Source organism: Uloborus diversus, chromosome 4 (assembly GCF_026930045.1).
Source record: "Uloborus diversus isolate 005 chromosome 4, Udiv.v.3.1, whole genome shotgun sequence".
Taxonomy (NCBI): Eukaryota; Metazoa; Arthropoda; class Arachnida; order Araneae; family Uloboridae; genus Uloborus; species Uloborus diversus.
This window is the reverse complement of record NC_072734.1, coordinates 144,293,300-144,318,560: the sequence shown is the minus strand read 5'-3', so window position 1 is coordinate 144,318,560 and position 25,261 is coordinate 144,293,300.

Here is a 25,261-nt window from a genome sequence, read left to right as displayed (position 1 = left end):
AAGTCAACTATTTCTAATAACACCATTGCGTTGAAAATGAAGAATAAAAAAAAAATATGCGTCACTTATTTTCTAACCATACATTTTTAATCGTAAAATTTCCATGTTCTTCCCTTAATTACACAATGTAACAAGTTTGTTTTAAATTTACACCCTGAGTAGCTCACAACATTGTCTTTATATAACTAAAGCTCTCAACTTCAGCCATTTAGCGAAACTTGAATTCAGGTACTTCAGAAACATGTTAATGACTTCGACGCGAAATGATCCCCATTATTAAAAAGTGTATTTTTATAGTATTGCCTAAGCATCTCTTTAGAATAAAATGGATAATGCATCGCATATTTAGGCGTTTTACTCGATTGAGTTCATAGTTTGGTGCAATTTGTATAATTCGAGAGACGCTGTTAAAGTAATTTTATTTGACTAAAATCGTTGTTTTAGAAAGAAATGAATGGTAATGAGCTTCATTTACTGTTCTCTGGGTTAGCTTGAACTAGGTGGATGAAATGAACAAAGTTTTTCTAAATAAGGTCAAATGCTTTCGTACTAAGAGGGCACATTTATTTCAAAGAGGGTATAATTAAGCACTATTTTCAGTGATAGTTTCTGTCGTTATTTTATTTTGGATGCTAATTACAATGAATGTTTGGAGTATTGTATTCAGAGTTCCTGCAATACTGTACAGTAACGTGGTTTTTTGATATACTCTACAAAGGAGGTCTCCGATTTACGGCCCGCGGGTCAAATAAGGATCGAGAAAAAGCTTTGTCCACCCCGCGGGAGCTTACAAACTGAAATAAATTTTACTCTCTTAGTATATTTACTTGACAGCATTTTAAATGAAAAGTAAGCTCTGAAAATCTCAAATGACACCTCTGATCGCTTAATTAAAAATTGAGAAAAAAAAATCTTGGGTGTATGGGAAGGAGGGGGAGGGGGATAACGCCAATCGCTTTGATAATGCTACCTACATCACCTGATTTAAAATATTATGAATTGTTGGCCCACCTCGCCTTCAAAAAATGTTACCCTCTAGTAAAAAAGGTTGAAGATCACTGTCTACGATATACTACATACAAGGTTAAATTTACAGCAAAATTAACACGGGAGTTATTTAGCATTAAATCTTATTGTAAAACATAAATAAGCCGTAATTCCGTATAATATGGCAACATTCACAGCAAATTAAAAGGACGTATAGGGCTTAGCAACCGTGAATTCCCACTCAAATTAAGCCCCGATCGTATAATGTTTTCCGAGTTCTTTTTTTTTTCATTAAATGTAGGGAAATGTGCACTTCTCCTATATTTTAATAAGTTCCTCTAGATTTCAGACGATCCTCTTTTATGATAACAAATCATTTACTAAAATATTTTCCAGTCTTGTACTAAACTTGTTGTGTTGTTGAAGTGGCCTATTTAGCTACAAATATGATTTATAAGAAAAGAAAACAATTACAGTAAAAATTCTAACTACAAATATGCATATAAAGAGTCAAAGTAAAAAAGAATGATTTAGTTAACTTTTAATTAAAGGAAAATGCATCATTTAATTAAATTTTAATACTTATCGTCTCTAACATGTCTCGAATATTATAGACATAAAAATGTTTTCGACAAGAGTCTAACGAGACTTAGGGCTGTCTAACTTAGAAAAAAAATCCTTCACGTATGCATTAAGTTCTGAAAAAATTATTTAAAAAAATATTTTTTTTATTATGTCAAATTAATTTAGAACTACTTTATTACCAATTGATTTTCTACTTGCAAAACCATCCGCTTGAATCAGAAGTGAAAGTATATACTAAAACAGTTATAAAAATAGCATGCTTTCTTCAGCGTGGATAGCACCATTTGCCAGCAACTGTAAATTTTATTTATTTATTTATTTATTATTTGCATTTTTGTCATCTATTGCAAGTTAGCTTAATTATTCAAGCTTTCTTATTTGGTTTCCGCTGCAAAAAATAACGCGATAAAAACATCTAATTCCAATATTTCCCTATAGTATTTTTTTATAGTATTTTTTCCCTATAGTTATTTTTTCCCTTTAGTATTGAATCCAAACCGCGTTTCTTTAAAAAATCTCAAAAGCTCACTTCTGAAGAAACTGCCGTTAACCTGCCATGACAGCATAAAGCTTGTATGGTTTGTAGCGTCAAAATTAATTAATTTAGACTTCGTAAATAGCTTAAAGAGTTTGTACCATTGTAATTTGAAACAGTAAATACTTTTTTTTTCTCCAAAACCTTCGCATTTTCAACTTTTTTTGTTTCAAAGAATTTATTATTTTGATATACACTGCTCGACATTGAAAATGCAACACCAAGACGAAATAGTCAGAAAGTGATGAAATTCGGAAAAAAGACAGAGGCAGCTAGGAATAATAAATGATCTTAATTTCAAAATGATTGGCAAAATACAGAGCGAGAACGGCGTCGGCTTAGTAGGATGTAGGACCACCTCGGACAGCGATACACGAAGAAACACGCTAGGCATAGAGTCAATATGGGTGAGGATGGTGTCCAGAGGGATAGCTCTCCATTCCCTTTCAACCGTTTGCCACAGTTCGTCTTCTGAACGAGGCAGGGACAGATTCTGAAAACGGCGTCCAATCACATCCCACACATGTCCGATTGGTGACAGGTCAGGAGAGTATGGTGGCCAAGGAAGCATCTGTGTGCCTTGGAGAGCATGATGGCAGATGCGAGCACTGTGTGGTCGGGCGTTATACTGCTGAAAAATTGCATTAGGTAGCCCTTGAAGGTAAGGGATTGCCACCGGCAGCAGCACATTATCCAAGTATCGTTGGGCCGTCATAGTGCCCAGAATACAAACTAGAGGTGATATGCAATTGTACGCAATCGCGCCCCAAACCATTATGCCACGTTGTCGTGCGGTTGGACGTTCCACAGTTACTGTCGGATTAGATCTGTCTCCGCGTCGACGCCACACACGTATGCGGCGACTATCACTGGATAAACAGAAGCGGGAGTCCTCTGAGAACACGACATTTTGCCATTCTGTCATCCACGTCGCTCTAGTCCGGCACCATACTAAACGTTGCTGTCTATGTTGTGGGGTCAATGGCAATCTTCTTAGCGGACGTCGTGATTGCAGACCTTGTGCGACAAAACGACGGGAAATGTCTCGGTTGACACAGGAACATTCATAGTATCTTGCATCTGTTGCAGAATCGAGGAACAAGTGACTTCTGAGTTTGCTGCAGCTTGTCGGTGGATGCGTCGATCCACGCGTTCGGACGTCACTCTGGCTGCCCCTATACCCCTCAATCTTGCCACATTTCGTTGTTCCAACCATCTTCGGCACAGCCGATGCACCGTGCTCGCATCCATGTGGGTATCAGCTGCGATTTGACGTAGGGACCAATCTCCCCTTCTCAGTCCGATCACCATACCCCTCGCAAAATCGTCTATCTGCTGGAAGTGCCTTCGTTGACGGCGGCCTGGCATTCTCTCGTGTTACACGTATCCTCCAAGAGAAAAACAAAATTTCTTCGATGATTCTCCAGTCAGAAATAACGACACGAATATTGCCCATTCTGCAAGTTCCTTCCCTTACATCTTACTTCATGTGCGTCGGAGAGCTGCCCTTTTTACATCATTTACATAACTCAGTGATGTACGTCTACTCTAAAATTTGCATAAATTTCGGAACACTCCTTCTTGGTGTTGCATTTTCAATGTCGAGCAGAGTATTATTATATCCTTTTAAAACTATTACTTAATTTAAAAAAAAAAATAAACACGAATGTATTCATTTCTTTGATAACATCCAACACCGTTTATTATTTTTCTGTTCTTTTCCCATGAATCATATAAATTCCTTGAGCTAGATATCATCGTATGGTACAGAGAATGTAAGAAATAAATAATAGAACTTTTCTTAATTTTTGATCTTACGCTTGGTTTCCACAAAAAATATTTAATATCTTATGTCAGGTCAGCATCATAAGAGCTGCTGGGGCGAAATAAATTCTAACGCATTCCAACACGTTAGATTAATATTAGAACCCCTTTTGCCTCTCAAGCGTTTCATTTTAACCGTCAGTCAGAATTCCGAATGGAAATTAAAATTTTATATTTATGTTCTTCTTACGACTTGCAGCTTCGATGTTTGAAGTATTTTAAATAGTTTCCTAAATAATATTATTGAATCTTGATCATAAAGTTGAAATTTTATCCGAAATGAAAGCAGGTAGAGGTTCTGAAAGCATTCATTTCCAACAAATTGGTTGATTATATTAAAAACATGACCATGAGAAGTATTATTTGAAGTTTAGGAAAGGACATTTGCTATGTGAAAATGTCATTTCAACAATTAATTAATGGATGAAAAATGCTAGTGATGAGCAACGAAGTGTCAAAACGTAATTATAAGTGCCAATAAAATGATTCATAAAACGACATAAAATTAGCAAATAGCCGTTTAGAGGATAGCAACTTGAGGCGATATTGATGAAAATGCATCAACGTTCAAAATGAAAGCATCGATGGTATCGATCCAGCGACCAAAAAACAAAACTGTTTTAAAGCATAGAACATCATAAAGAATAGATGCTGAAAAATTAAAATTTTTTAATGTATTCATACATAATAAACTCTATTAAATACGTTTATGGGAAGATGGAATTCAATCTGTATTTATTCATAACTTAGACTTTAAACTGTTCAAGTGAAGTTAATAGCAATAATCAGGGTCCAAAAAAATAAAAAAAAAAAACACCCATGCGCTTGGGTAACTAGGGTGACTAAAAAGTTGCCTGGGCGACTAATTCTTTCAGACTAATCTTTTATATAGAAATGATTTTACATTGAATTTACATATACACTCTGAGAAATAATTTGTTTGACCCATACTCTGTTTCTGGCTCCTAAGATTTTACAATTTCTGTTCGTCTTGTTTAATAATAGGAACAAATACGAACATTGCTTGTATTTCCTATTAAGTAATTCAATGGACACCCAAACCTGTTTTTATACGGTGGATAAAAAAAAAATACATTAAAAAATGGTTCGAAACTTCACTAGTAGCTATTAAAAGTTGTTTTCGCAACACAGTCCAAAAAGGTTTTTTTTTTTTTTAATGCGGTGGATAGGGACCGCATAAAAAAATCTCACATAGAAAATAACCCAAAAACTTACAAAAAAACTAGGAATTGCTTATCTTAAAAACAAATTAAAGTAAACTAAGTGATGACAATTTTGCAGAGTAGTCGGACAAAATTTCCCAAATAAGATTTTTTTTTTGGGAGGTCACACTGACTTCCCATCGGGGTGCCTACGTCGTCACCTGAAAATACTACCTCGCACTCGCTTTAAAAATAATTTCATCAATTGCATCCCACTCTGATTAAAATTTTCATATACCGCATAAAAAAAAATTAAATTAAAAAAAAATCGCACAAAATAAGACCACATAAAAACAGGTTTGAGTGTAATAAGTGACTCATACATAAATTTGAAACATTAAAACGATGCAACGTAAACACTTATTTTTGGTTTCTTCTTATTGTTTTACACTCTCAATTCTAAAATATCGACATCGAAAAAATATCGATTGGAGAAAATCATCAATTCTGAATGAACAACGATCTTATTAGTAAGAACAATGATGTTTTGAGAAAAAAAAAAACAATGATTTGTAAACATCGACTTTATCGTCGCACCCCTACTAGAAAAAAACCTTCCTATCAGTGCTGGCCAGGTTCACAACAACTGAGAACGGATAAATGAACCAACACTAGATATGAAAGTATGATTTTATTGTATTAACACAGTTATTTTTATAACCTAAAAAAACAATTGCTTTTAAATTCCGGAAAAAAAACTGAAAAGTGAGCAAATTGTTCCAACATTTAACTGGCTTAAACAAATGTTGAAAGAGCTATTAAAGCTATACATAGCTTCACTTGAATCTACAAATAGCTTATTTTCCAGTTCAGAATACACGCACAAGCATTGTGCTATGAAAAACAAATCTCACTTTAAATCAAATAATTAAATGAATAAATCGGCAACGTTTTGATGCACAAAAATTGCAAATTACTGCAGACATTTGTTTCGGTGTTACAAGGAACACCTTTTTCAATGCAAAGAAGTGTAAGTTTTTGGATGAAAAGTCATCCGAGGAAAGCAACACGGTGAAACAGAAGACAGTATAAATAGCAAAAAATGGAAGTTAACTAAACAAATAAGACAAAATGACACCTGGGGCCGAAATTAATTACACAATTCCATAAGGAAAACAAGAAGTTCTGTCTAGAACTAAACGAGCCTACTTTCCCGTATACCCATACTACTTTCTAGTACCTGATCAATGTTCTCAAAATAGCTAAAATCGCAAATTGTTTCAAACATATTTTTCCAATATTTTAAGCTACTTTCTAGGAATAAAATATTCCTCACTCATCTAAAAAAATTAGATGCGTAAAAAAAAGAAAAACAAAAAAAAAAAAAAGAACAAAACGAACAAATAAAATAGCAGCAACTTTTAAACAAAGCAGCTAATACACTTTTTTCCATTAAAAAAAATTCTTCAACAGCTTTCAAAACGAAAAAAAAATAATAAAAATTAATAAGCTCATTAAAATAAATACATCCTATCAAAAAAAAAAAAAAAAAAATCGTTTCTTTTTCCCTGTTGCCAAAAATAATTTTTTAAATGAATTAATGCACTTATCAAGATAAATAAAAACAATAAAATGTCAACGTAAAGAAATACTTTTTATTGTCAAAAAAAAAAAAAATCGTCTGCGCGTATCTTTATGTAGAAACATAAATGACTTCGAGTTTATTCACCGAAAACTGAATACCTAAATAAGAACTTTAGCGTTAAAATAAAAACAAATCACATCAACAATAATTATTTCACAGTTAAAACCATAGCGTCGGAGTCGGAGTCAATCTAATTTTGGGATGAAGGAGTCGGAGTCGAATATCCGAGAATCGGAGTCAGTCATTTGTCCGTGTATAAATTTTTGCCAAAGCTAGGAAGTCATAGTCGAAGTCGGGGAGTCGGAGTCCGATTAACTGTCGGGCACAGGAGTCGGATTCGGATTTAGGTGCCCCTAAATTCTCGGAGTCGGAGTCTGGAGTTCGGCGTCAAGAGCTATTTCCAACAAAATTTGTTTGAAGTAAATCCGCCTTCAAGTGCGGAATCTACATTGACTTTCAGTTTCCCCGTAGGCGCTAATGTTAAGGGATTTGAACTGTTCAAAATTGAACAGAAAATTGTTCAAATCAAAAAGATATTTTATATACAAGTTTTTCATCAAAAGCTTTTTCCTACAAAGTTTGTTTGAAGCAAATTCGCCTCACAGTTCGGAATTGCCTTGAATTTCCCCGTAGGAGCTAATGTTAAGTTTTTTTGAACTGTTCAAAATTGAACAAAAAATAGTTCAAACCAAAAAGCGAAATATGGGAATGAGGTATCCTTGCCGAGATCTTTCGAACAAAAAAAAGTTTGTTCAAATCGGACTATTCATTCAAAAGTTATTAGGGGGGGACAGACAGACAGACCGACAGACAGACCGACAGACAGACAGACAGACAGACCGACAGACATTTTTCCCCATCTCAATACCCTACTTTCCAATTTTTAATTTTTCGATATTTATTTAATTATTTTATTTATTTTTGACTTTTTTTTGTTTTTCGGGATATTTTTAAGATGCATTAAGCCTTCTTTCATGCTTTTTTCTTCTTTTTCTGACTTTTACTGGGAAAGTAGGTTAAAAAACCTTAAGTAATAACATTTCAAGAAATCCCGCAAGCAATGTAAATTGTCCAATAAATGAAATCACTCCGAATAAATTAGCAATAAATTTTACTAATAGAAAAAAAGTATGTACCGAAGCATTGCAACAAATAGGGAAATGCAGAAAAAAAACAGAGTGAGGGATAAACAAATTGGAATTAAAGAATAAATACCTTTGTGCTGAAAAATTAAAAAGTCAGTAATCCAACGTTATTAAGCACAAAACTTGGAAATGATTGCAGACACGTGTTTCGGTGTTACAAGGAACACCTTTTTCAATGCAAAGAAGTGTGAGCTTTTGGATGAAAAGTCATCCGAGAAAAGCCAAACTCGGGCTTTTCTCGGATGACTTTTCATCCAAAAGCTCACACTTCTTTGCATTGAAAAAGGTGTTCCTTGTAACACCGAAACACGTGTCTGCAATCATTTCCAAGTTTTGTGCTTAATAACGTTGGATTACTGACTTTTTAAATTGGAATTAGTTTATCACATAAAAAAATAAAAAAGCCAAAAAATAAAAAATATATAAAAGAAATCTACAGACAAAGACCTAAAAAGGGGGGGGGGGTGCCAGTTTACATAAAAATAATAGAAAAACAAAACCAATTTATTATAAAAAATGGAATCCACGCAGAATAAAAATACGGAATTTCAGTAAGGTCGAAAATTAGACTAACTAAACTAAATTAAACCGGTTCTTCGGGATGTTTAAAGATTCCCAAAAATCAAGATCCGACGAACTGGGGCATTTTTTGATAATTTGATAAGAGTTAAAATCAAAAGGAGTATTCAAATCCCAACAGTGTTGAGCAATACTGGATTTATTTAGCTGTTGTTTTTCACATAGCTTTCTCTCAATTGAACTCGTCTCAAAAGATGTTTTTAGCAAAAGAGTAATATCTAAGACACCAGTCTGGAAATTAAGACGCTAATTAATAATTTCTCGCAGAGAAGTTCCTTTCGGAAGAAAATTAATCTATCTCTTGAGAGAAATAGGAAGGCAATGCTTGTGACTCAATAATGCAGCATTACATAATAATTTCATGCACCCCCCCCCATGTCATAATTTTAAAAATAATTCCATCTACGCTATGTAATTGTCAGTATTATTGAAATAATACAGTTGAAGTTGCATTACTGAAGTCTGCAATTTTTCCCGTTATGAAGCTATAAAGCTATGAGCAGGAATTCATTAATTAACTTTTAGCAGAGGAGACAGTTTTGAATGATAGTTAAGCTATACTTTTGAGAAAAGTTAAGGAAAATAAGGATATTTGCAAGGCAAAAACCGGGACATCTAAGTACAAAACAGTTTGTATGAATGTCTAAGCGCTTTAACCGATTTCAACCAAAGTATGGAGTAATTAATCAAACTAGAATAGTTCAGTTGAAATGCAATTGCAAGGAAAAAAATAGTTTCAATATTATTTCGTTATTTTCTTTTTATTAGTTAGAATATTCCATTATTTTGATGAAATTAAATGTTATGAACTGCAAGTATGAAACATTGTAAAAACAAAAACGGTTTTTTCTTTCTTTTTTGAAAGTTCGCTGCGAATCGACTTTGCAAAAATTAGTAGCTGATGATGCAAATTTTTAGTAAAACATATTTTTAAGTCATCGAGATTGCAAGTTTAAGTTAAAGGGCGAATTTTTATATAATTCTCTTTTCTTATATCAAAGATTAGTTGCGTGCATGCACATTTACTTGGTGAATAACTCAACTTTCATTCATAAAAATTAATGACTTTTGTTCTTCATACTTGAAAAATATTGATGTAACAGGAAACATTAAACCTTTAACATATGCAATTCCTAACAAGAAAAAAAAAGTTAAAAAATAAAAGCATTGAAACATAACGGGAATAATTGAAAATTGATATCAAAATCAATTATTATCGAACTTCAAAGTTAAGTGTAATATAAATCCAATATCGGTGTTTTTTCCCGATTGTTTTATATTTTACGGAAACTATTGATTGCTACTCAACTTCAAGTATACTTCTTACTACTAAATCGCTTCCTAAGTTAATGTTTGGATGTTTTCTAGAGGGTACGTTTTTACGTCCGGTATTTCAAAGCATTAAAAAAAATAAAAGCAGTTTTGGGAAATGCAACTGAACTTGCTTTTGAATGAAAAGAAATTTTATTGCTATGATTGGCGAAAATTGTCTCTTGATTTATATTTTTTCTCCTAATATTACTGTTTATTAATTGATGAAGATATTTGTATCAACATGAAATAAATATTTCAAAACAGTTACTTTGCAATTCATATTTTATCATCGCACGTTCTCTTCTACGGTTCTAGTCAATGCCAAGTGTTCATCAAATGCCATTTTAAAAATCCTTTTCTCGTTTCTTATTTATTTAAAGAAAGAGACTTATTATACAACAAACTGAACTATAAGCCCTAATTTGAACTGTTCCCAAACAATGTTTGCCAATCCATAAGGATATTTACCTCAACCTTAAACATAAAACATTTTTCAAGCAATTACATTGCAATTCGTTTATTGTTATCACACATTATACTTCTCTACGATTCTAGTAGATGTAAAGTGTTCCTCAGATAAGGTGCAGCCATTTTCAAAATTCCTTTCTAGTTTCATATTTATTTAAAGAAAAAAAGAGGAACATGCCACGTGAAATGAGTAAAATTTACATAATGCCTCGTCGTTAATTATACAGCACATAAAATATATATTCTCATTAAAAAGAAGGAAAATGCGAAAATGCAAAGCAATTAAAAATGACGTGCACAGCTATTCAGTATTTTACTTTTTTTCTTCCTTCAAGAGTTTCAGAATCCTACTGAACATAGATGGACAAGCATTGAAGTCTCTGGAAAAGCAACTCATTTTGGATAATGAGAATAAACATAACTTTCCATAAAGGGAATCATAAATCCCATCACCTAAAGCACAGATCCTACATTCGTTAATGTTTGCAAATGTTTTAAATTTCTTAGTTCTTTACTCAAGTAGGCGGTTTATTATATTCAGAATAAATATTTCGTCTTGCATTAGCATTATTTTACTTCGAAAGCATAAGTATGTTTTCTCTTTAAGGTTGAAGATTACTGAAGACACTATTTTGTCATTAAATTAATAATGTTAAGAATTAAATTAAGAGGTATCAAAATAAATTGTTTAAGCAATTTTTATGAGTTACAACCACAAATATAAAAAGTTTACATTGGTGTACAAAGCGAAGTTTCTCATCAAGGAAAAGACATCACAATTATTGAAGTTTGATAAACATTTTACTTTTAACCTTTAAAATGAAGTATCTACATTAAAGTGTAGGAATAAGGTATTGGTAAAAAAACTGATGTGAAAATTTTGAGTCAGAGCTGGCCAGAATTAAGTTGTTCTATAAAATGCGAATGAAATTGCATTATTTTTATTTTTGAGAATGTGGTGCACTTGCTATATGTTCGAGGTTAATTCAAACTGTAAAAAAAATATCTGCAGCAAATCTATAACTAGAAAATAGATAAGTATCCTCAGTGTTGAACTAATAATAATTATTGGCTTTCCAACCTGAGTGAAATTTCTATATTTTAAATGTACATTCCAAATTAAGACGAATATACTGAAATAAACTTGTTTCAAGTAACAAATTTTTATTATAGGTAAATATTTCATCGGCAGTGTATTAAAAACTAGACGAAACTGTAAAAACACATTTTGTTTCTAAAAGAAATTATAGCAAGTTTTTAAAACTAATGCAGCGTTATACCTTGTCAACAGCATAAACTTATCATGGAAATATGTCTGAAGATAGCCGATTGACTAAATTGTGTTTATGTTTAATATTTCTATTTATGTTACCCTAAGTGTAGTTTGCTCTAAATGTAGTTACACACCAACTCATGAAATACAACTGACTTAATCGATTTTGTACTATAGTAGACAATTCCAAAAGACCCATTGCTTCATGTTTCCAGACAAAGGTTCATCATTTTGTGACATGACAAGCTATTTCATCCGCAAGATATATTAATTAATACCATCAAAGATGTCTCTTGAGTGCTGACACTTTCTGTTTCTTCTGGATTCTCTAAGCTCAGAGTTTGCCAAGAAGAAACATTTGGTTTCTAAAGAGTTTGGATAAAGTCCACTAATTTTATGTTCAATAAAATAAATTTTAAACTAATGTAAAACATGACAGAAAAAGCTTTGAAGCTAAGACAAAACATGAAAAGTACCTAGTGACCTTTTCGGAAACGTGTTGGAAAAAATTAAAATGTTTCTAAACAAGTGCATCATTATGCTTTGGTGATAGTATAAGTTTATCATTGAAAAATGTCCAAAAATAATCAATTGTCTAAATTTAATCTTTGGTTAAAAGGTCTCTTTATGTCGCCCTAAGTATAGTTTGTTTAAAACGTAGTGACACACTAACTCATAAACTACAACTGAATAAATCGTTTTTGTGTTAGGTTAGACGATCCCAAAAGACTCTCTTGCTTCATGTTTCAAGACAAAGTTTCGTCATTTTGTGACACGACAAGCTTCTTCATCCACAAGATTTATTAATTAATAGCATCAAAGATGTTTCCTCAGAGCTGACACTTTCCTCTTCTTCGGGATTCTTCGAGCTCGGATTTTGACCAGAAAAATCATTTCTTTTCAGGAAACAGTTTGCATAAAATTTGAAGTCGAAACCCAGTAAAATATATTTGCAATTTTTAAAACAAGATGAAAAAAATCCTAAAATCTAACACACAACATGAAAAAGTACAGAGTTCCATTTTTAGAAACGTGTAAATAATTGCTTAAAGTTCTCTGAACAAATACATCCGAATGCTTCGGTGATGGTATAAGTTTATCATTGAAAAATGTTTAAAAATTATTAATTGTCTAAATTTTATCTCTGTTCAAAAGTTCTCTTTATGTTACCGTAACAAATTATAGTTTGCTCAAAACATAGTGACACACTAACTCATAAACTACAACTGAATAAATCTTTTTTGTGTTAGATTAGGCGATAACAAAAGACTCCTTTGCTTCATGTTTCAAGACAAAGGTTCGTCATTTTGTGACACGACAAGCTTCTTCATCCGCAAGATTTATTAATTAATAGCATCAAAGATGTTTCCTCAGAGCTGTCACTTTCCTCTTCTTCGGGATTCTCCGAGCTCGGATTTCGCCAAGAAGAACCGTTTGTTTTCAGAAGACAGCTTGGGACGTGAATGGAAAGAATATTTATGAAGGAAAATTTATTGCCCAGAGTGGAACAGGGGAATTGAAGTTGACGTAAATAATGTGAGACAAAAGCGAAGCAGCTTCAAATCAATCTTGTTACATTTTTTAAAAGTGTTATATTTCCGTGATACTTTATTTGGCTATTAGGGTAGCGCGGTTGTTTGTTTACGTAACGTAATGAATGAAACATTAAGCTGCATAAGTTATTATTCTACCTCAACACAAAGTTTTAGAGGAAAACTAAGTAAGTCATATTTATTGATAGTTTGCTTAGATATTGCTGTAGCATGTAATAAAGTTGAAGCGTCATAAACTAAAGCTGGAAATCATACTGCAATTTCGCTTTTGTTTCAGAATTACTATTTCGATATTTTATTGTCTCACATTATTCCGCGATTAACGTTACATAAATTTTCCTATGATTTAAATCATATAACACAAAAGGTTTGGCGTTCCTCATGAATAAGTTATTAGTTTTCATTAGTACAAACCGTATACTTCTAAATGGAAAGTCTTTTTGCTATATTTTCCATTTAATTCAGTTGCGTATCTTCATGTTTGGGCGAGTGATAGTATTCATCCAGTTAAAATTGGAAGGATTTTGCGCAACAAATTTCTACTGTACAAAAGACAAAATTATTTTGTTTTACCTCATTTTTAGAGATTTAGTGATCATTGTTTCACTGTTGGAAAAACTATAACCTAGGTAAATGACAAAGCTATTAACTTCATCATAACCTTGATTTTCCCCTCATGATAATAATAATGACACTTAAATGTTATATTTAAACAATCCTAAGTTTAATTTCATTCCTTAAAATGTACGTATAATTGCTTTTCTTGATACTATTTAATGCTTTTCAAATATTTCAAATCCCAATTCATGAGAAATATCAATAATATTTTGTAAATGCCTTTCTCCAGTAATCTCTATTTCTTATCAAGCGGGATTGGGGACGTGCAATAGTGCCTAAATATGTTCTATTTATTGGGAATGAGCGTAAATGTAATGTTTTCCGCTATAAAATAAAACGCAGATAAACAAAAAAAAAGTTGATTGAACGGTCTTTGGCTGCAACAGTTCGCAGAAAAAAAATTTGAAGTATTGTATCCCGTTGAGAGTTGTGGAAAAATCCAAAGTATTTTCAGATAAAACTGAAGAAGTCTTATTCTTTCATCAACAAGTTTTCACAAAAAGACATAATTCTGAAGGTTGTAAAATGGTGTCCACGACAGAGATGATCAAAAGGGTCATTCCACGAAAAAGCAGACATCTTGTCCCGCACGTGACATATCTATACACCCAAACTGGTTTTTGCGCGATTTTTTTGTGTGTAGTATATAAAAATTATTTATAAAACGAGTGCGAAGTAGTATCTTCAAATGACGGCAGGGGCATTCCAAAGGGAACTGTAACCTCCCAAAAATTTCCTTATTCGGGAAATTTTTCGGGAGTCAGCAACAATTATCATCACTTAGTTTATTTTTGGGTTATTTTCTGCGTGAGACTTTTTTTATGCAGTCCCTTTCCACAGCAAAAAAAAAAAAAGAATTAAAAAAATAAAAAAATTAAAAAAAATATATATTTTTTAACCGTTTTGCGAGAAGAACTTTGTATAGCTCCTCGTGAAGTTTCGAACATTTTTTTTTTGCGCAATTTTTTATGCGGTCCCTATTTACCGCATAAACTTAAGTTTGAGTGCATTTCATTTCAAAACGTGTAATAAGCAATTTTTTTTTAACCTAAGAAATCACACGTGTATGTGTGGCTTCTTAGGTAACGCATCTGTGTTTGTTACATTTTTTAAATATTACTTTTGACGTAAAATATAGAGCTGTCACGACTGGGAAAAAAAGTTCTAATTTCTCGTGTAATGGCCAACTACTTGTAATTTTTGAAATTATTATTAGAAAGTAATTAGTAGAAACGCAAAGTATATATGTAATAGATTTTCAACAATGGAATCAAAGGATATATTGCTAGAATCAAGAACTCTGAAGCGAATGTTCAAAAGCTTGTCCCACACGCGACATGTAAACTTCATTAAAAGTGTTGCAATTAAAAATTAAATTAGAAAAAAAATTGCTTAGCTAATCACAATATTCAAGTACTTTCACTAAGTCAAAAGACTTTTAACTACCAACCCTTATTAATTTGTAAATAGATGAAATTATGAGGACAATTTAGTCCGAATCGTCAAACATGTGACCGTGGAATCAACCAAAAATCGATAAACGAAGGCACACGGCTATTAAATATTCAATCCCGTTAATTATAACTACAGTGGAGGCCAAATTATTAGACTACGACTGTTTTAAAAGCAAATTCTTTATTGATTACATAACTGTACACGCATTAACGAACAGTGAAATAATTATTTAATATTTAGTATGCATTCCCTTGTTCTTGATGAGCATTTTAAGTCTTTTTGGCATACTTTGCACAAGGTTTACAATATTTCTTAACCTTTTAAAAAAGGAGGTAAAAAATTGTTTATACTCACTATTATATATACTCACATACACATACTCACTAATTACCTAAAACTAATTTTAAATATAACAGAATACACTAATAAAACGAACTTGTGAACTGGTTAAGCTTATTTGAAGTTATGTTCCTGGTAGGTAACATTAAATTATGTTAAAATAACGTAATAATCAGTGTACAGTATGTACTGTACATTAACAGTAAAAAAATATTATTTTAATACAAATAGTGTACAAAAAAAAAACCCTCTTTAGACTAATAATTTGGCCAGCACTGTATATCCTTGGATTCATATTTTGCGCGTAGCTTCTAGTATTTTATATTGAGCTAATATATTTTGCTCCACTGAAAAATGTGCAATGAAGAGTCGATAAACATCACTCACTTTTTTTTTCTGTGACACTCGATTTCAGCAAATAAATCCTATGTGGGTACATGCAATGAGGTCGCTGTCACAATCCTAGACTAATTGGTAAAAGCGTAACATCCTAATCAGAATAAAAAATCATCACTCTATGTGTGTTTGAATTTAAAATCAATTATATAGCTAATTGTTTTAATTTGTTGGTTAGCTTTATATAACAAATTACAATTACTTATCTCAACAAAAAAGATTATTTCCACATAGATATGTAGACTTAAAACATGCGAAAAACGTTGCTTTAATTAATTAAAGTTGTTATATGTTAATTTATTGCTAGCGAATTCAATAGAAAAATTAATTGAAAAGAATCAAGTTGAATGTTTTGATATGCCTTTTGAGTACAGTGCACTAAAGTTTTTCACTTGTTGCACTTCATAGGAACTTGTTGCAAATTATTTTAGTCGATACATCCTATTTCTTCATAAAAAATATACTTAACCAAAATGGTGCTTTGAAATCCCTCAAAAAGTTAATGTAGCAAATCCACAAGCTTCTATTATTAATATTTTTTCTTCGCATGCCGCAAATGTATTGTGAATGTCTGAATCTGAAATGAAAAAAAATGCAGCTGTAAAAAAAATAACTTTATTTCAAAATTAGAAAAATGCAAGGCTTGAAACGAATTTTTGTTCATCTGCGAACGAGATAGCAAAATAAAACACTAATGACGAAAAGTGAAATAGTGCCTTAAATTAAATTATTATTTATAGCAGTTGGAGGAGAATGCTGAAACAACATAGGTACGAAAGAATAAGCACTTCCATTGATTTTTCGACTGTATGCGATCCAAAAAACAATATCTAAGATTTGTATGTTTATTCAGTTTTAAAATTCCGTAGACTTTCAAACTCTATGATTAAATAAAAATAAAATACAAAAACAAACAAGCAAATGTAGAACATCATTAAATTTAATGATCAATTATATTTCTGAAAACTAAGCCATATTTTTCTGTAAAATAATATTTCAACAAAGGACGTTCTCAGTTTTCATTTATAATTTAAATTTGAAAGCTTTTAAAGACATTCTTAATATATTAAGTATTTAGGAAAATGTATTTCTAATGTATCCATAAAGTTTTGCGTATTGTTTAATAATTTTTTATTAAGCTTGAAAAGTTTCTTCATTCGAACGAAGATCAAAAGAAGAAAAACTTTAATTTCAGTACTAATTTAAAAAAGAGTATACTTAGTGGAACTTTTCGGAAAAACGGATAGAAATGCTCTTGGAAGAACTTCGTGGAAGCTTTTGATGTGGTTGAATTATTTTCAAGTTACCTTAAAAGATTTTGTTTTCTACTTCAAGATAAAACAAAATTTATGTATTTTAAAAGACTGTTTTTTTTAAAAATATTTCTTTTGTTTTCCTTTTACGATGCATTGTATTGTCCGTTTTTCACTAGTTGAGACTTGGCCACGCCCCCAACACGTGGTATCGGAGGATTCTAAATGCGTCTTTTGGGGATGAGGCTTCAGAACAACACTGAGAAAGGTTGCAATTGGCCATCTTTATCGCGCTGTAAGAAGACAAGTGTTCTATAATTTTCTAAGAAATTACCTTCCACCTTCTTTCCCGAAAAAAAAGGTGTGCTACTAAGACATTTGTTCGACTTAAAAATATTTTAAGATTTGCAGTGTATTTCTATACGTTTTGGGTTAATTTATCATTGATTTTGCGAAGGAAATCCTAAACTTTCTGTCTTTCACGCTAGTAAACATTTTCTGAAAATACGGTGAACAGTTGCAGGTGAAATTGGAAGGAAAATTTTTCCTTCTATTCTGCTGAAACTTTCACAGCTCTCAAACGTGGGTTTTTCATAGGTATTCTAATTATAAATCTCTAATCGCATATTGTTAACTTTGCTGGTCAACCATTTCTCACCTTATTTTCGATCTGATTTTCTTCTTTAAAGCGTTTATTAAATATTACACAGTGCTTAGGGATAAATGAACTACTTTTGCAATATTTCGAACTGTTTTACTTCGAATATAATGAAGAATTAATGCGGTTTCGAATTTTGTTTGTTGTTACTTTGCGACTACGAGTCATTTTTAAAATAATACGTAGATTTGTAAAGTGAACAAGCAAAAATTAATGCCAAAAGATTTTTTAACTATCACCGCATTGAAAAAATAACAAAAAAAAAAAAAAAGAAAACGACAGACGATAACTTTAATTTCGAATTTTTCTGAAAATATTTCTCTGTCACCTCATTTTTGGCCCATTTCAAACAGTCAATATTTTGTTTTAAAAATGTTGAATTGATGTAATCATGTAGAGACAGTATGAAAAAGTATTGAACTACTTATGAAAAAGTACTGAACTACTATTTCGATTCCTAGGCACTTCATTTTTAACCATACACATTTAAAGCCATCGAACAATTTTGGAAGCCTCAGTAGGTAAGTTGCACTCTGTGTGACACATTTCAATACTTTAGTACTATTTTTTTTTTCCCAATATGGCTTTTATTCTTCAGAAATGAAAAAAGGAATAAAACAAAAATTAAAGCTTTTCACATGCCAATATGGTTATCTACAGAATAATTGAATAAGTGCCTGAAACAACGTTTTATGTTACTGTTTCAACCCATTTATTTTTGTAAATACGAAAAAATATACATGCTTTTTTTATTCAAGTTTTTTCGATTACTCTAAAAGTAATTCAGTTCTTCCAGTACTTTTACAGAACAGCGTTATGTGTGGGGATTATAAAATAGGTAAAAGTTTGTTGCCCGTATTCTAATACAGATCCGAACAAGGGAGGGGCGGCGACCGCCCCTTCCTTGAGTCGAGATGCAGAACTCTTCCACGGCATGTCTTTGATACTGAAGTTGAAAATTGTTTTAGCCTATCTTCAATAGTTTGACGAAGCTCTTGCTGTCTGGAAAATGAAAGTGTAGCACATATCTTATTCTTAACACATTACTGATAGAGATCTGAACTTTGTATAGGAAGTATTTCAAAGTTCCAAAAACTCAATTTTAAAAGATTTTAGATGATATTAAATAGGGTTATAGGGTTCAAGGGCTCTTCTCAGGAAAGTTTGGAAAATTGAAGTCCCCCCCCCCCAAAAAAAAAGAGGAACTTTAATGGGACACCTTTGATGGCGTTAAGGTAAGGAATGGGGTTTGGTACACTCCTCCGCAATTTTGTAGAAAAGGAAGTCCCTCCCCTTCCCAAAATAACTGAAATGAGACGATCTTTCATGGTGTTTGGAAAGGGGGGGGGGCGGAGGTTTGCGAATTTATAAAAGGGTAAGGGTGTGAAATCAATCTCCCCCTCCTTGAATTGTTTCTGGATCCGTCCTTGGCTCTGAATGTAAAGTGCGTTATTTTTATCAAGAAACGTTGCTATAGTCAACCTATTCAGTTGTTCAACATATCCCACACTGGCAAGGAAACTGACTCAACCACAAGAAAAAAAAAACAGCAATGGAGAAAATTAAGGTTTGACGCAATAGTAATTTTAAGTGATTTAGTCTCAAACATTACAATATGCGCAGTCAACTTATTATGTGATGTTTATTAATTAGTTTTTGAAGTATAGATACATATAATGCATACTTTAAGCTCGAAAAATATTCTTCCAAATTATGAAATTTTAATGATGTGTCATTAATGATGAAATCGTTTCTACGCCCCCCCCCCCCCCCCCCGCACCATTTAGGTGAGCTAACTTTGCGGTTTTTGTGTCGAGAAAAAGCACTAAATTTAGATTTTAAATCAATAGCCGGTACGGTTTTCCCAGATTTTGAATCGTGTCACTTTCCTTGCCGGAGTGCGATATGATTCTTTATTAAAAACTTACATGATCATAAACAAATTGTGACTAGAGCTATCCAGGAAGGAGGGGGAGGGGGGAGCCGGTCTTTTCCCTTAAAACAATTGTTACTGCGATTTTGGTGACTTAGAGCAAACCTAAGGCGTCGTTCACAAATGATGTCACGCTTGAAAGGGGTAGGGAGAGAGGGTTCGGGGTTCATGAACTTCGGACAGTTAGTCTCAAGAGGGAAGGAGGGAATTATAAGAAATATGACTTCACATATTTTGGTCCAAATAAAAGCGTTCGTTATAGCAATATGTTCATCGAACATTGCGTGAGATGTGACGAGGGGAGAGGCTAAGGTGAAGTGTAACGTCCTTTATGGACAATCCGTGTTTACGTTAGGCTACTGTGTACTGAAGTGTTATAACTAATTTCGTTTCTGCCCCCCCAGAAACGAAGTTGGTTATCTCCCCCTCCCCCGCCTTGAAAATACTCGTCCTGGGGGTAGTCGTCATCACTTAAGCCGGCCCAACCAATGAACCTATAATTTTAACACAGGATTCAAACCAAAGACACTTTTTATAACGCATCGCAAAATATTACGTATTTCTAAACATTAATATTCTTACAATACTTAGAGAAATAGCCTTGATTTTAATAGTCAATTGCTTTAAATATTTCAGATTGATTTTTTATTGTTTTCTCATTTACTTTTATTTCTCACATGTAAATCCTTTCTGGAACAATTGCCCAGTCCCCGCCTTTGGTTCAACCAAGTTTGTTTTTTTTTGGGTGGGGAAGGGGGAGGGGGGGCAACTTTTGTTCGAATAATGTTTTCATCATTTTTCAAAAATAACTGCTACTGTAGATCTACTGACTGTATATCCGCTCTATATGATCTGAAATTTTGTACAATCTATACAGATGCATCAAAAAGACCCAACCCGTAAGAGCTACTGAGTCACCCCCCCCCTCAAGAAAAGGGAGAGGGAAATGGAGAGAGATATTCAGTCTTCAAAACGAACGCAACCCTTAAGCATTTCAATGCCACAGTCTGTGTGGCAATGAAGTTTTCCTGCCCCCCCCCCCTTTTTTTTCATCAGCGCACTTGCAATTTCGAATATAGAACGTTAGTGTTTAAAAGGATATCGTTCGAAATTCAGAAAACCCATCCTTAATAGAAATGTTTCATTCGGAAAACAAAATACCTTACTTTTTTTTGTAAATACAATATTTTTGGTCTGAAATTTTCACTTTAAAAAGTATAGATTCCCCGTAGGCGACAATTACGCGAAGCTAGAAACGAAAGGAAAGAACACAAAGACATTTTTACAAATTTAAATGCCCGCCAAATTTAGGGTTGTCTCAATTGAAAGCGGTAGCGATCACCCCCGCGCTAAACTTAGCTTTGCTTTCGGGAAGGCGTTCCGAAGTCTCTTCTCCTCATGAACGCACAATATTTCGTTTTTTTTTTTTTAATCTTTCAAGCAAAAAAAAAAAATTAATTTGAATTTTGACATCTTGAATTCAAATTATGCTTTTCGCAATCACGAGTGTGTGTGTATGTGTAGGCGTGTGTGTGTTTGTGTGTAGGCATGTGTGTTTGTGTCTGTGTGCAGGCATGAGTGTGTGGGTAGTTGTATGTAGGTGTGTGTGTTTGTGTAGGTGTCTGTATGTATGCGTGTGTGTGTATGTGTTTGTGTATGTGTGTGTAGGTGCATGTATATATATATATGTGTGTGTGTGTGTGTATGCGTGTGTGTGTATACGTGTGTGTGTAGCATATGGTCGCAACCTGGAGACGGTTTTCACTATAGGAGCAGCATCGTGAGGATGCGGTCGACGGTGATGCTGCAGAGGGTGGCGATGGCGGTAGGAAAATAAAATCAGCGTAACGTCAAAAACAGTCAAGTGAGAACAATAAACAATCGTGATTGCTCAAAAGAACCCGTGTATTTTGGCATAAAGTTGCAGAGCTGAATATTTAAATAACATTATTGTTTACTCTTTATACAAACTATTAGTATTTTAAATTAACAAAAACTCAATGATGCTCTAAGCAGAAACATGAAACAGTTTTACAGACATGAGTTCCAACAAACATAATATTCTTTATAATGAAATTTCTTGGTGATATTTGTTGCCAAAATTTATCTGTAGCTACTATAAATTATAATCGACTACTTGGGAGCAAAGGTTTAGGTTTGTAAAGATGTCGAAACGTTTATTCTAAAATAAAAGAAAAAAAAGTGACACAGCAGAACTAAAAGTACAGACGAAAATCCCAGAACAATCGGATAGCATACTTTTTTTTCGAAGGTTAAAGAGTCGAGTCCATTCGTTCAAAATTATTTAAGTAATGTTAAACTAATTAGAATTACGTCTTTGATAGGGTGGTTCAAAACATTTTTTTTTCAGCTAGAGTCCAGGACACCCGCAATTTTCTTTTTTAAACTTACTAATAGTATTATGCTGTAAAAGTTTTAGCTTCTGACTCAAATTTTAAGACGGCGCTCAATGACCCCTCAATTCAACATTAGCCGTTGCGTAGAAAATGTCGGAAATTTAGAAACATTTAATTTTTCCAGTTTTTTTTTTTTTTTTTTGTAAATAATTATTTTATTGCAATGCATATGCATATTACTCGTGTATATTATAATATGTAGCATTGTTTTTTCAGTTCAATGTATTTTTAATCCCCTCCCCATATTGATGAAGTTTGGGGGAGGGGGTTGAGCACCGTCTTTCAGTTGAAATAGGAAGCTAAAATTCTTCCAGTATATTGCTATCCACAAGTCTAAAAATATTGAGGGTTGTCCTGTTATCTGGGAGAAATTTTTTTTTGCATGTATTTTTAAACACCCTAGGCTTGGTGTTTGAGTATTATGAAGAACTGCAAAACTATTTCTAAAGAGCACAAATTTGGGTATTTAACATCGAAAGAAAAAACGGAAGCTATTTCTCGGGTGAGTAAAACTGAACAAGATGAAGAATTCAAATTAGAAGTATGCAAATTGAGAAACAACCAATCGCTACCTTCAACAATTAAAACTGTTGCCAATTAGTCCTTTTCTTGATGAAAATTTAACTCTAAGAGTTGCGGGAAGATTGAAACATTCAAACTTGCGTGAAGATCAAAAACATCAAATTTTGCTTCCAAGAAATCATCATTTTGCAAAGCTGTTAATCGAACATTTTCATCTTAAAACTATGCATGCTGGCGTTCAAACAACTCTATTCTAGCTTCTGGAAAACTTTTGGATTATATCCGGTCGAAATACTGATAGAAATATTATTCGAAAATGTAATTAGTTAGACCTTTTCATTATACTTGTTTTCATCTTTTTCATCAGCCTGTACATTGCGCTTTGTCATTTTGCTTCATAAAGATTTATTCTGTTAAACACATAAAGATCACTTTATCTGCGAATTATGAAGTCAATGACTAACAAAAGGTTTTTTTTCCAAGAGAAATAAAAATATAAAGAGAGAAAAAGCAGAAAATGTTAACTTCTACGAAAACAAGAAGCGCAGTGTTGATTTTAAGATCCAAACTGAAACTAATAAGTTTCCTTTAGTACGAGACACGAAAAAAGCGCATCAGACGAATAGCCGATTTTTCAGCAAGTGGTGAGACAGAAACTTAAGCAGACAGGTAATTCTGTAAAAAGCACCACATAAACCTTTAAAGGATAAAGTACTGAGTACAGCGGAAAAGAAGTAAAAGTCGGAATTTACATTCTGGAGTCATAAAGCCGTAAAAGGTTTCGAGCAGTGTGTGATAAAATTCGCAACACGTTTCTACGAAATGGGCATTTTCTTCCCATCATTTACTTCTCTCCCACAATAGTTCTTCTCGAAAAAACTTTTGCTAGAAAACTATCTTGTCCAAGCGCCGAGGTTCAGAAACTTTCTGCTGATATATTTAAGATTGAGCAGCAAAAGTGTAGAAACAGAAGGTAATTACATCTTTACATTCAGTGTTGTGCATGTTTTTAATTTTCTTATGATTGGGTTGTTTCCGAAATTTTGAAAGTATTTTTTTTTCTGAAAGAACATGCTTAAAAACATAGGATTTAACCATTTTTTTAAAAATAATTTAGACAAATTTAATACCGTCAAACCGTACAACTTTAGACCACTTTATGTGTATTTTTCATCATGTTTTCATTATTCTTTGTCAAAAAAGGTTGAGAATTTAACCATACAATACAATACATCTCAGGTATAGAGTGACGTGTTGAAAAACATTTTACATTAAACACAAAGGGAGGGGGAATTTTGTATAGTGGCATAAAGTTTTTGCACATGGTGGTAACAACTTAAGACCATCTCATATGTTTCGTGATATGCACAGCTAAACCACTCCGATCTAAAATTACAATGCATTAGATCGTTTTGTTCCAATCCCGTACACTGCAAAAATTATAAAAAAAATGTGCTTACTTTTTCCGATTTATAAATTTTTTTATACTTTTTGAGTCAATTTCAAGTTCTCTAAAACAATATCAATTGTGAAAAATACAATATGTTATTCAGATATATAAATATGAAAGTTAGATAGTATGAAAAGCAATTAGTAGGTACCTAATTCCAGGATTTTATTTTATTATTTTTTTACAAGGGCATTTTTGTTTCTCATTTTTTTTTTCAGAGACTTGATACAAATTTTGTCCCAATTGGGTAAGTTTCTTCGTTGTAGCAATATTTTTTTTGTCCCAAATGACATTGGGAAAATGAGCCCAACACCAAAATTTAACCTTTTTTGCCTTCCCTGTTGAAATTTGGTTGCTCCTGATGTCTTGGATCACCTTTTCTATCAGTTCAGGCGAGTAGTCGAGGTAAGGACAGCCGCCTATCTTCTTCCTTTTATGGAGTCATGTCTAAAACCAAAGAAAACCCGAAAACTAAAAAACTGCTCAAGACAATACAAAATTGTTCACAAAATATTGACAAACGATAGTAAAAATGGGTGGTCTAGAGCTAGAACTCGTATTTTGTTAACTTTGAAACGATAAGTAAACAAAGCAACATCAGGCTTCTCCGATAAGACTAAATCATCTTAGATACCTAAGTAATAAAGTAATGAACTTACCTTCGCAGAATTCAATTAACAAATATAGGTTTCGAAGGAGACTATGAGAGCTGAAGATAAAATTTCAAAAAGCCTACCAGCACAAATGAATGTTGACACGAGAACGGTAACACTGGAGCTTGGGGTAAACAAGATGAACTTCGCTGGACAACACTTACTGAATTTTTGTTAAAGACTTATACTTTGCTCCAACGACCACAACATGACACATACTACCAAATTCTTTCAATGGTCTAAAGTTGCAACACTGGTTTAAAGTTGTATGGTTATACGATATTTTTCAACAATTATTTTAATTGGTGCGCAGATTCAATTTTATTTTTTACTCCTCTGCGCATGAAATCACAAGTGATGAAATGCCATTCGGTGATGTCATTAGCATGAGATTAAAAAAAAATTCTGCTGATATTTAAGATCGGACTGCAAAAATGTGGAAACAAGAGATAATTATATCTTTACAGTTAATGTTATGCTTAGTTATGCACAGTTT